Genomic DNA, 13,338 nt, shown 5'->3' on the forward strand with positions numbered 1-13,338 from the left:
TGGGACTAACTGGTGCACCACCCCTGACTGCTGAAAGTTCTGGTTCCCGGGTTTCGGCACCAATTGTCGCGACCCCTTGCCCGCAAGGAAGACGCAACTCAGGAATCTTCTTTCAGCAGTTTATTCAGGCCTTGATTAAAGTATCTTTTAGTGACCTTCCTCTCTCTCTTCCCGAGCGCCCAAGCACAGCCTAATAAAGCCTCCCACGTACCAATCTTAAGCCGCCGCGTGGATCTTTCTTATAGGGTGGCAAGGGATAGCGTGCCAACTCTCCACAAAAGAATTTGTTTATCACAGGCCACAGTGGAAGCTGGCGCCATCTTCTAATGGCGGCCACAATCTACAACAATGGCTTACCACAATTCATCAGATAGGAAAGCTGGAACAGAGCAGGACAGACAAAAGGAGCAGCCGGGTATAAGCATAGAAGCAAGAGAGACATGGTGCACCTAGACCACAGGGAAGAGTGTGCTGGTACAGGGTACCCCGAGGCTCACAGGGCCCAGACTCTAGGTCTTGATTGCCATGTAGAGGAAAACCTTGTACAAAAGTTGTCATTGGTGTGTGGTGTCAGCACAGTCATGCTAGTGTCTGCTTCTGCTAGAAGACTCCTGCTGCACTGGGCCTCAATGGCTGTTGCACAAGGACAGCAACATATCCTGCTTTGCTCTCACACAGGGTAGAGACTGGTGTGGTTGTATTGAGACTTTTTAAGTCTTGGCATGTAATTTAGGAAAACGGCGTTACTATTGAAGTACCTTTTACTGGAATATTCAGGACACAATGTGGTTTCAGAGTAGCAAAGAAATTCCATTGGAAAAGCTATCAAGAGTAAATGTGGACCAACACTAATTATCTCATTCAACAATTTATCCAATGCTTAAATCCTGAAATTGCCCATATTTACCTCCTGTTGACTAATGATCTTGGCAGTGTCACATGGCCCTCTCGTATGCTGTCTTTTTTGTAGGATGATGTTTTTGTATATGCTGAATTAATTACATAAAAAATATCCTCCAAGCTATCTGGATTTTTTTATTTCAAGAACAGTAATAACTTACCTATCACTCTTCAGACTAAATGTTATAAAACATCTTCTTTTTTAATAGAGAATCTTTATCATATAGACTTAACTCATTTAATTCCAAATTTTAAGATGCATTAAGCCTGATTTTTCTTTTTTACAAAGAGTGCTGCACGTCCACATCCCAATAAATAATAAAGAACTAAATTATTTTCCTCAAAAAAGAATAATTGAGGCCAAAATTGACTCTACTGCTGTGTATAACTATGAAGAACAAATTTTTAAAAAGAGTAAATGAGACAATTTCTATCAGGTCCCCTCTCATCCTGCAGGAGTTCTGTCTCTTTTCTTTTCAATTAAATAAATTCTCTTTTACACTTAAAAAAAAGTAAATAAGTGGGTTTCATATATTGACATAAGAGGTAATTTACTTAAAATCTGGTCCTGGAGTGGCTGGGGATATAGCTCAGTGGTAGGGTATTTGCCTAGCATGTGTGAGGTTTTGGGTTCAAACCCTAATACTGAGGGGAGAAAATCTAGTCTTATAGTATTCTCTGGTTTATCACCCATTTTCAAGACTGTTTTTGTCTTAAGGAGCTATGGTAGCTTCAGAATCTGGGTTTTGATGAAATGTTTAAAGCTTGCAAAATGTGGAGTGAATCATAGAAACTGACTAACTTTCTTGCCCAATTTTTGCTTGTGTAACTTGGAGATATTTTACACTTTGAAATTGTGAGATTTGAAAAACTATATGGTCTCAGTTGACAATTTTAACTGATCTTGGGACTTGGGGGAAGCTTTTAAGGCTTTTACCAGAGAGCCAGAAGATACTCACAAGCCCACCTGTTAATATGACATACAAGGCTCTTTAGGAAGCAAAGCCAAACAGACTCTCCAACCCCTCTGTGGAGCCTCTGAGAGTCTCCTCTCAGGTTTTGTTGTCCTAAGGGAAAATCTGGTGACTGGTGCTATCAGGGACAATAAAGCCATCACAGATTGTGTAGAACCTCTAAGGATCAACCCAGTCTCCATACTAATATTGGAGCATAATCCAAATTTTGCCTGATCTCAATCATGGCCTTTCCCACAATTTTCCTCTTTGGGCCACTATTTTATAGCAATTCCAGATCAACCCTCAGCATTGCTTAACCTCCATCCAATCCATGTACATAGCCCTTTGCATTTTCCATGCACCTCCATGGTAGCCTTTGGTAGCACTTCCGTTTCAGTGCCTTCTCCTCTGCCTGTGCTTCCCAAGTCGTCATGGTTCTGTGCTTATTCATCCTACATTAACTCCCCAATCCTCAAGAGAATGGCAGGACTGTCATTTTGAAGAAATGGAGGCTGAGTAACTTACCACTAGGTACCTGAGCTGAAGCTGGAACCCACATCCTTCACTTCCAGCCCAGTGCTGATCACTGATCTGATTGCCTCCTGAGGATCCAGTTTTAGTTGCAGTTTTATTTTGTTTCATTTTTTTAGAGTAAAACTTCACCTCATTATGATAGTTTTACAGCATTGAAATTTTTATGTTTCTCAAAATCATTTCAATATTTTGATCCCCAGTTTTTGTTCTGACCAGCTCACATCTGCTCTTTATCTAACCTTTTTAATTTTGTCCATGACCATCCTCCATTGCAGGCTTCTCAACCAGATGAGTTGACCATTGAGGAACATGAGGTGTTAGAAGTGATTGAAGATGGAGATATGGAAGACTGGGTAAAGGTATATTCCTTTGCTCATATCACCCCTCTTGTGACATTTTTAGGAGTTTGTTTTGGTTCTTATTATGTCCGGTCCAAACCTTTGTGTGTGCAAACCTGTTTTGTAACCATGTCTTTTACCCAGGCTCGAAATAAAGTTGGCCAAGTGGGTTATGTGCCAGAAAAGTACCTACAGTTTCCCACCTCGAACAGCCTACTGAGCATGCTGCAGTCCTTGGCCGCTTTGGACAGTCGGTCACACACATCCAGCAATTCCACGGAAGCAGAACTCGTTTCAGGCAGCCTCAACGGAGATGCCAGTGGTAAAGACTGAAACAAGGCACACTTTATTTGGTCACATTTGACCTAAACTGTATTACCCTAGGAGTAAGCCTTCAGTAGGTTAAAAAGCACTTTCTTCCTGTTTTTTGTTTCCCTGTTTTGATCACAGTGAGTAAAAAAATTACAACTTTGAGTGGTGCTCTCTGAGTTGTCATGTGAGCATAGGGGTGGTTGCAAAAGCAGCCTTGACTGTCTTTGTTCTTAACCAGATTTGTCTCTCTCTTGCTTTCTAGTCTGTTTTGTGAAAGCACTTTATGATTATGAGGACCAAACAGATGATGAGCTATCTTTTCCTGAGGGAGCAATCATTCGTATCTTGAACAAAGAGAACCAAGATGACGATGGCTTCTGGGAAGGGGAATTCAATGGGCGGATTGGAGTGTTCCCATCGGTGCTAGTAGAAGAACTTTCAGCCTCAGAAAATGGTGATACTCCATGGATGAAAGAGATTCAGGTACCAGAGTGGGGAGAGCTGAATTTTATAATGTTTAAAGGGATGGAGGTGTGGCTCAGTGGTGGAATGTTTACCTAGTACGTTCAAGGTTTGATCCCCAGCACTGCTGAAAAGAAGAAAAGAACAGCTGCTTTAAAACATGATTAAAGAAAATAACTCCCTAGGGTCTCTTGAACCAGGCAAAAGTGGGTTGCAGTCTCTCTGCCTCACCCTCCCTGTTCCAGTCCTCAATTGCCAGATGTCTATATAGCTGAATTTCAGAAACCAGAGACTTGACGGTCAGACCCTTGTGGGATATGACCCTATTATGCCTTCATTCTTCTGCATTCTGTGAATCTATTAACCAAAATACTAAATCGTATATAGCATATCAAAGGTTGGTTTGGTGGAGAGAGAAAAAACAAATCAGAGAGAGAATGTGTTATGTCCATGGTTAGTTTATGTGGTACAACTCTGAGGTAGCTCTTCGTTCTATCACACTCAGAGCCCTACCACATAACCCAGGGCCTGCCAGAGCCCCTGTCCCACAATAAAGGGGCTGTAAGGTTTTGCTCATCAGTAGGAAACTTGCATTTACAGGAAGTCCTAATTTATTCAGTTCAGTTTTTCTCTGGGGATCTGTTACAGCAGCCTGGCAGGTAGAAGAATAAAGAAAGTGTTTGCCAATCTTGTTTGCGTGATAATAACTTAGCCTCACATACAAGAAGCTCAGCCAGTTATTGTATCTTCATATGTAAAAACAGTACAATTTGTCCCCTTTTTTGTTCTTCCTTAGCTTTGTTGAATTGACTAATTTATCATATTTTCAATTAAAAAAGAAAAGTTTAGAGAATGGTTTGACTTGGTAACTGTTTGAAGATAAACTAAAATCAGTAATATAATGAGATCTATGATAGGGAACTGTTAAATGCATCATGAAACAGTTTGGGGTAGTTATTTTAGGTCCATTTGCTGACAAGCAAAAGGCTGACAAGCTTTAACAGTCATAATTTAGTCCCAGAGAAAAAGGAATGTGTGTTCAGCGGCAGAGAAGAAGCCAGCTCTCCTTCCTGAGGCCAAGAGCACCTGGTAACCTTGCCTCCTTCCATGCAGATCTCTCCTTCCCCCAAGCCGCAAACATCCCTGCCTCCACTACCGCTGTATGACCAGCCTCCCAGCAGTCCTTACCCCAACCCGAATAAGAGGAGTGCCCAGCTCTTCCCCCGTCTCCTTCAACAAATGGTAAGGGTCCTCTGGGCAGGGTCTGAGTACATTTTATTGCACAACACCACATAAATTGAGCTTTTTAATTCTCTCCCTTAGAAAATAGCCTCCATGCTGAGTCACCAGGATTCTCACAGGCATCAAGGCATACTCCTGAGGCCTCATATGGCAAACTCCTGCCTGTAAGTCTCCTAGCTGGCAGGGTTATAGAATGCATAGTTCTTCCAAATCCAAATCAGCCCCTGTGTGTTGCCAAACAAGGATGAAATGAATTTGGGAAGGTAAAAAGATTGATTGAGGGGCTGGGGTTGTGGCTCAGAGGTAGAACGCTCGCCTAACATGCATGAGTCACTGGGTTCAATCCTCAGCACCACATAAAAATAAAATATTGTGTCCACCTATAACTAAAAAATAAATTTAAAAAAAGAGCGATTAAAAAGGCTAAGTGGGTTATGTGCCAGAAAAGTATCTACAGTTTCCCACCTCAAACAGCCTCGACAGCTCTAAAGTCAATTCATCTTGGATCATTTAGTTTATACTGGAACACTTCTCACTGACATGGTAAGATCACAAGATAACCACTGTGCAGGTGTGTTTCAATTGTATTTCAAGCTCTAGGAACATTGAAGTAGTATAATTGTAACATAAAAACAATTGTTTTAGCAAGTGTTTATTAAGAATCTATTTTCCAGGCCATATTTGCCTCTTTGAGGAGCATTGAAATACACTAAATGACCTCAAAGAACTCCTGTTGTCAGGGATATATTCTGACAAATAGTTACCTATGCTCACCCTTCACTTTACTGCCATCTTAGTTCCACTGCCACTCCTCTTCAAGGTCATGGCTTTCATACTGGTAATCCAGTGGACCCTTTGCAATTCTGTTTTCCTTGACCTTTATCACCATTTCTTGAACCACTAGGTTGATTCATTAAGCAGATGTGCTTTGAGTTCCTTATTAATGACTTGGGTCTTAATATTTTTTTTTATACTGGGGAATAAATCCAGGGGTACTATACCACTGAGTTATAGCCCCAGCCCTTTTTATTTATTTATTTTTTCAGACAGAGTCTTACTAAATTGCTCAGGCTGGCCTCAACTTGTGATACTCATGCCTCAACCTCCTGGGTAGTTGGGATTACAGGCTGGGCCACCACACCTGGCAGGGACTTGGGTCTTGATTCTAAATGTGATTGAAAGCCATTGTGAGGTATTAAGCAGGGCAGTGTTGTGATTAGTTTTGTATTTTAAACACATATTTGTGGCTACCAAGTGGAGACCAATAAAAGGTGGCAGAACTGATACAGGAGCCATTAGGAGGATGTAGCAGTTGTCCAAGCAAGAGGCATTAGTAACATGGGCTGGTGGGTAAGAGTAGAAATGGAGAAATAGGGGCTAATTTTCTTGTCCACCACACTTTGCTGGCTGGCTCTATACCTCCAGCTCTTCCTTTTCATTGACCTTAGCAGGTTTCTCCTCCTCTCTCCATCTCTGCTGATACTTTTCATGATCCTGTCCCTAGACTGCTTCTCTTGAAGTCATTCAACATATTCTCCCCAAGTTACCTATTCCCATGACTGTGAGAACCAAATCCCAGAATCATGTCTCTCAGTGAGTTTCAGACTTGTGGTAATCTCAACTTATATGTCTGAGACCAACCCCTAAAACTCAGCAAAAATTAGTGAATTACTTTCCCTCCAAGACATGTTCCTTCTTCCATTTTGCCTGTCTTGGTGAATGGATCCTCTATCCTACCAGTGCTCTGGAGGCATTCCTCAGACCTTCCTGGCCTACCTGCAGTCATCACCAGGTCTTGCCAGGTTTACCTTGGATACAGGTCTCAAAACTCTTCACTGTTCTGCTTCAACCATTCCTGGTATCTAGTTCAGCTCACATCAGCCTTCATTCTGAAAAGTCTGGAAAGTCTCCTATGTTGTCAGCTCACTTGTCCTGTTGCCCACTTCCAATCTCTTCTCCAAACTGTTATGTGAGACATCTTTTCATGGATCTGATATGCCTTACAATCCATCAAAGACTCCCCTGCCTACAGAATAAAGCCCAGATTTCTTTTTTTTAAATATAGGGGTTTTTTTTAATATTTATATTTTAGGTGTAGATGGACACAACACAATGCCTTCATTTTTATGTGGTGCTGAAAATCAAACCCGGGTCCCACCCATGCTAGGCAAGCGCTCTACGCTGAGCTACAATCCCAGCCCAAGCCCAGATTTCTTATAACATGTCTCAACAAGGCCCTTCATTTCTTGCCCCAGCCTGCCTCTCCAGCCTTCTCTCTTATAACTGACTCCCAAGACATGCTGAAATGTCTTATTTCCCTAAGTATTGCACTCTTGCCTTCCAGGCTTTAGCTTTGGAGAAGGATTTTAGGGCTTTAGTAACTGTTGTGCCCAGGGCTTTTAGCCCAGGCAGCAGTCTCATTTGTAGACTTGACATTTCATCCAGAACAGTACCTGCTTTTCGGGGTGGGAAATTTACACTGAAAGTATGTGCCCATGTCATTGGATAGAGGACTGGTTGGACTTTGCAGATGCTCCAGCCTGAGTCTGGAAGCTGACTTACAAACCAAGACTTTGTTCTTTATGCAGGTCCGAGCGGCTCCCCCTCCACCCACACAGAACCACCGAAGGCCAGCAGAGAAGATGGAGGATGTGGAGATCACACTGGTGTGACTATGGGCTTGCCCTTTGTTACCGCTACAATCAAGGCCAGGCTTGGAGTTTGGCCCATCCTGTTGTTTAGGCACCTTTGTATGATGGTGACTCTTTAACAGAGCAAAACCAAGGCAGATTCTCTGTGACTGGGTGGCCTGGTGAACTCCTCCCATGTTTTGAATATTTTGTGCCTTTTTTTGTTGTTGTCATTTTCTATGTCATCTCTCCTACCATAGCACAAATCCTAGTGGGCCCTAGAAGCAGAGGGGAGTAGCCCTCATGCCTAACAGTGGTCCGTTTTTAGAGGAGATTCCAGACCTGGCCTCATTCAAGGGAATAGTCACAGAATTCTGATCATGTGTGCTCGTACAGTATATTACTGTGGCCACAAGGATGTGGCAAAAATCTCATCATTCTTCAAGTGGCTTTTGCTCATCTGATTAAGTATTAATCAGATTCTGTTGGCTCCAAAAGGAAATAGAAGGAGGGATTCAGGAGAGGCTGGCTCCTCCCCGAAGTTCGTCCCCAGATGAAGAGTGAAACCATACCGGGAAAAAGTGGACTGCCCATTGCATTAGCACCAGTTGCATTAACGCACATCTCTTCCACAACTAACAGATTTAAAATAATAACAGTGTTCTTTGTATTAATATTTATGCCATTCATTTAGTATTAGTGGGGCTAACCTGGAGGGGGCTAAACTAGTAGCCTCATCTTGCCCATCACATAGACTAATAGAAAGGAGGCTACGGCCACAGCAGAGATGGAGCTTCCAGATCTGAAATGAGCCGGTTTAATGTTCTTTTTGTCTTTGGACATTTTTCAACTCAGTTTTTACAGCATATACTCTTCTGACCAATATCTTTAGAACCTGAGTGTCTGGCAAATTAAGGACACATGCCTGCTTGTTGAGCTTCTCTATCGGGAGGTCCCTAGCACTATTTTGTTCAAAAGCTAGTGCACTGACCCAGACAGCCTGGTCGCTGTTGATATAGACAAGCTGTCACTCATGAAAAATGCAGCTCCAGGTCCTCCCTGATGCTTCCTAGGAAGGAAGAACCTGTGGGCCTGTGGAGGAAACTAGCTTCCTGAGCAAGAAAAGACTCTGACTGCACATCCCACACAAGTGCAGACTGATGAGGAAGAGGAGCCTTCTGCGAGTCCCAGGAGAGCTGGGGGTGGGAGGGGTGCTCAGCAGTCTTCAGCACTGGGAACAGCGTGGGGCTCTTCTTTCCACCCATGGAAGGTAGGGAGTGTGTTACTTAGGGACTAAGGGAGGCTTGCCTGTTGCTTTTCTGTTTTTGCTAAGAAATCACATTTTTTAGAATTTAATCCAAAAGTTGTATTATGCTTTGAAAATCCCATCCCTCTTAAGAATCTTTAGAAACTTGAAATGCTCACCAAACATCCCTGTGGGATTTTTGACAAAATGTAGGGTAAGAACCGAAGAAGTTTTCAGATATTCATTTGATCACTTCAGTAACAATACCCCTTGACTGTTGGCTATGGTTTTGGTTTTTTGCATTTTGTAAACTGTTGATCTACTTGAGGTCTTTTTATGTTTATCAAACTTATTCTTAAGTTTAAAAGAGCAATTAAAAGGGTGGTTTTTTAAAGATTTTACAATTTGTGGAAATGTTACAAATCTAAAAAGTGCTTATTAAATAGAGCAGTTCAACTTGCCACCCAGTCTTCTACTCTTTCTTTAGCTAGCCAAATTATCCTTGAATTTGGATTTTTCACAACTTCAGAAAGTTGTTGAAGTCTTTTGTTAGATCTTAAAATGTTTCTTGGAAGAGCTGCTAATTTTATTTTTAAAAACAAAGTTGTAAAAATATGCCTCCTTTTTAAAAAAATAATCCCTCCCTCCAGGACATGTAACCCAGCATCACCATGCACAGGGCAGGGCTCAGAAGGAGTTTCTGTGCAGATGCGCTTTCTTTACAGTGGCTGTAAAAAATTTGTATTTATTATGTATAAAATGTTGAATAATAAAAAATGGAATTAAGTTTTCCAAGTTTTCTTTTAAAAAGGTTTGGTTCAACAGGCTTTTCCCAAAATACCATGTTTCTTACAAAGATACTCTTGGGCCCTCCTTTACAGCATTTAACAAATTCGGAGAGCAAGTAAATACACCATGGGACACAGACCCTGAGACCACTTTTGTGCCAGGTATGATATCCTGGGTCCTAAAGATGGAAAGAAATAACTAATGGTCTTTGCTTTCAAGGTTCTTTCCCAGTGGGGAAAAAAGACGGCTACATAACAATGAGGACAATATTATGAGACATGCTGGAAAGAAAGGGCAGCAGCATGCTGGTGAGCTAAGGAGGGAGCCTGGAGGATGTGACCACTGTCTTCCTGGATGTGGTCATTCTGGATGCTTCTCCCCTTTCCCACAGCTACATCCTACGAAGTAATGAACTGAGTGTGTATAAGGACATTTTATTGGTCCCAAGAAGGATATATCAAGTATGCAGCACATGGTGGTCTCCACATACTCCTCACATCATTTCTCCCACCTCCTGGGTCCTCACCTTAATAACTGAGATCCTCGATAGTCTCCTGCTGTACAGGAACACACAGGTCCCTCAAGAGGCCTGTGTGAAGGGATGTGTGTGAGGTGTCCAGCCATTAATCTGGGACACAGAATATTTCCATCTTCTGCTTTCCCTGCAGTGCAGGCTGCTCACATTTGAGATGGCTGTTAGCACTGGAGGCTTAGTCTGTGACCAGGGGCAAAGTTCAGCTAATTGCCCCATCCCAGTGTCACAGCTAACCGTAGGCCTCCTTCATCTTAGGAACAAGCTTGATGCGGGCAAGCCAGACTCCCAGCATATGGCTTGCAGCACTTCCTCTCTGACCCCACCACCCAGCCCACGTCCACAAGCCACACAGAAACCATGTGATGTCATCTGGCTTCAGCCCTGACGCTGTTAAATGAGTGATCCTCCCTCCAAGCTGCTGCAACCCCAACTTTAAAAGAAATGGAATGAGTGATTTCGAAGAGTTTATCCAACTCTTATTCTTGATCAGTTCAGTTATTCTAAGATAAAAGTAAAAATATCACACAGCAGGTCACCGTAGCTGAGAACAGACCATGTAGATAGGCTTCTTGGAAGGCAAGCATGCTCACCACTCCACCACCAACACTGTTCAGCCATGGCTGAAGATTTCTTAGAATAACAAGAAAATGAAAAGAAAATTCCAGCAATTGGACTCATCCACTGGCACAAACTGTCATGCTCCAGGTTGTAATGACATCCCAGGCTGTACTAGTCACTGCCGAGGGAACCCAGCCACAGTTTTTGGTTTTGGTTCCAGTTACTGCCCAGCCCTCTTCAAGTAGCTTTATGACAAAATCTGGCAGCTCTGAAACCTTTGCATTTGTTTTGTTCATTGTAAAGTTTTTCCTGACAGAAATATAACCAAATAATAGAAATTTTAGATTAAAAGGAAGAGAGTTAAAGTTTGTCCTAAAACCCCACCACTTGACACAACCAATTGAGTTTCCACCTAGGTTCTTCCTATGTTTGCTTTGTTCCTGCCTGATCTGCCAAGAACCATATGAATGCCAAAGAGCATCTTGTTCCTGGACTATTTTCCCTTGGTCCCAGTGGCCAAAAAAAACCACACATAGTCCTTCTGCCATGTCTGTTTCTGAGAACTCTGATCTGGGAATATCTTCCTGAAGTGTTTTATCCTGAAGCATTGCAGAAATGAACCCATGAGTAGGGTCCACACCCCTTCCACACTGTACCAAACACTTGCCACAGCTGGCTGCTGGGAGGGGCAGGAAGAAATGGGGGGAAGAGACTGTGTGCAAGCCCTGAGCTATCTCAGACTTGCCCTGAGGGGCTGAGGCTCAGCCCTTCACCTTTCTAGGCCTCATTTTCCTCATCTTTGAAGGTAGGAGTGAGAAGGTAATGCAAACTTCCTAAAGTCCAAAAGGATCAAATAAGATAATGTACAGATGAGCTGAAGATATTATTTCAGAGAAAGCCTAAAACCAGAGGTGGTGTGTCTGAAGATAGCAATATTCACACATTCTCACAAGTGGTCCATACCTTGTGTCAAGATTCCTTCAGAAACCAACTCTGTTACTCTGTCCATTCAGCAAACTACTGTACCAGGCTATGTTCTGGGCACAGGAGTTCAGCCCCTGCACAAACAGGCTCACATAAGGTGGGGGAGTCTCAAGAAAACAGAGGAGCCAGGGCTAGGAGATGACCAAGGGGTAGTAGGTACCAGAACAAGGGTGTCTGTCATTTAAGGCCTCAGATTAGGCAGGGCAGTTGGAGGTACTTAGGCCTACAGAAGAGCTATGTCACCTGGCTGATGGGGTGGGGAGAGCCTTGGGACAGGAAGTTTGACAGATGGCAATATAGAGCCTGGAAGCCACTGTGATTTGCCTCAGTTCTGCTGTGTGACCCAGAACAAGCTCCTGCCCTCTCTTGGGGCATCAGTTCATGTACGTGGCAAGTGTACAGGTCATTCCAGTTTGACTAGGGACCTAAACTCAGGCAGACAGCACCCAAATGCCTGAGTACTAGAACCCCAAACATTAGGGTTGGGGGTGTGGCTCAGTGATAGAGTACTTGCCTGGCCTGCATGAGGCTCTAGGTTCCATCCCAGGACTACCAATAAAAAGAAAAGGGCTGGGGTTGTGACTCGGTGGTAGAGCACTTGCCTAGCATGTGTGAGGCAATGGGTTCGATTCTCAGCACCACAAATAAAGTCCATTGACAACTAAGAAAATATTAAAAAAAAAAAAAAAAAAAACAAACTTGAGCACTGACTTCTGAAAGGCCTAGAGAGGTCTTTATCATTAGCCCCTTTGAGCACCTGCCCTGGGCATCTGTGGCCTCTCCCTCCAGTCTGCCTCTCCTTTCAGATCTGCTCCTCCAGGAAGCACAGAAATTTAAGGTGGACATGTACTCCATGAGGCCACACCATCCCACAGTGTATGATCAGGCCTGCCCCCATAAGTGGAAGGAAGGCCTTCAGGGAAGCTGGGGTCAGGGAGGCTGCCATCCCAGAGAGCGAGTCCCTCCATCTCCTGGGCTGTCTGAGCAGTCTGTGATCTGCTGAGCTGTGCCTTCCAGTGAGGCACTTAATCTGAACGGCAAGTTTCCTTCTCTCCGGTGTTCCTGCCTGTCCCTCACTTTGAAGGACACTAACCCTCCTGGTTTTAAGGGTCAGAATTGAAGAGAGAAGATGCAGGGAGGAAGCCCAGTTAGACACAAAGCTGGAATCACCCCCACTCTGGTAGTGGTGGTAGTTGTGGTGGCTGAAGTGGGGGGCACGGTGCATCACTGCCCAGGGAGCCTAAAGTCTGACATTTGTATGATGAATGCAGTCACAATGCAGGTGTGTGCAAGTGTGATCTTGACTCAACCTCTGAGTTTCATCTTTTCTCATCTGTAAAATAGGTGATAACCATATCACAAGTTGGTTGAGAGGAACAAATAAAATTACCGGAAGTACACTGGAGGCTGACACGTTAAGTACTTAGTAATGGTGGCCACTGGAACATCATTGGTTTTTTCAGCCATCAGTCTCTGGGGGGAGGCTGGTGAAAGGACTCCTCAGAGACCAGACAGCGGGTGACCCCTGCTGGCCACTAGGGACCAGAGCGGTAGGGCTGGGGCAGGGGTGAAGGGAGCTAGATTATTGAACTCACAGAGTGCCTGCATAGGAGAACTTAATGACTTCATAAACATTCCCTGAGGTTTCTCTGAGCCAGACCTGATCCCAGGGAACATTCTGTTCCCATCCTGGCCTATTTCAAGAGCTCCATGGCTTATAATGGAGGGAGGCTGATAACAAACAAGAAAGGGTAGGACCAAGCCTGGTAGATGAGGAAAGGGCTGTCAGTAGGGGAATCCTGATGGACGAATTTTACTTGTGGGCTGGGAGGGACAAGAACATTCTGGATAG

General features: G+C 43.6%; 1 pseudogene; it reads left to right on the forward strand.

The window, feature by feature from the left end:
* LOC143389228 (F-BAR and double SH3 domains protein 2-like) overlaps positions 1 to 7,480 on the forward strand; it is a 131,714-nt pseudogene extending 124,234 nt beyond the window's left edge.
* Positions 7,481 to 13,338: the final 5,858 nt, after the last annotated feature.

This window comes from Callospermophilus lateralis, unplaced genomic scaffold (assembly GCF_048772815.1).
Source record: "Callospermophilus lateralis isolate mCalLat2 unplaced genomic scaffold, mCalLat2.hap1 Scaffold_194, whole genome shotgun sequence".
Lineage (NCBI taxonomy): Eukaryota > Metazoa > Chordata > Mammalia > Rodentia > Sciuridae > Callospermophilus > Callospermophilus lateralis.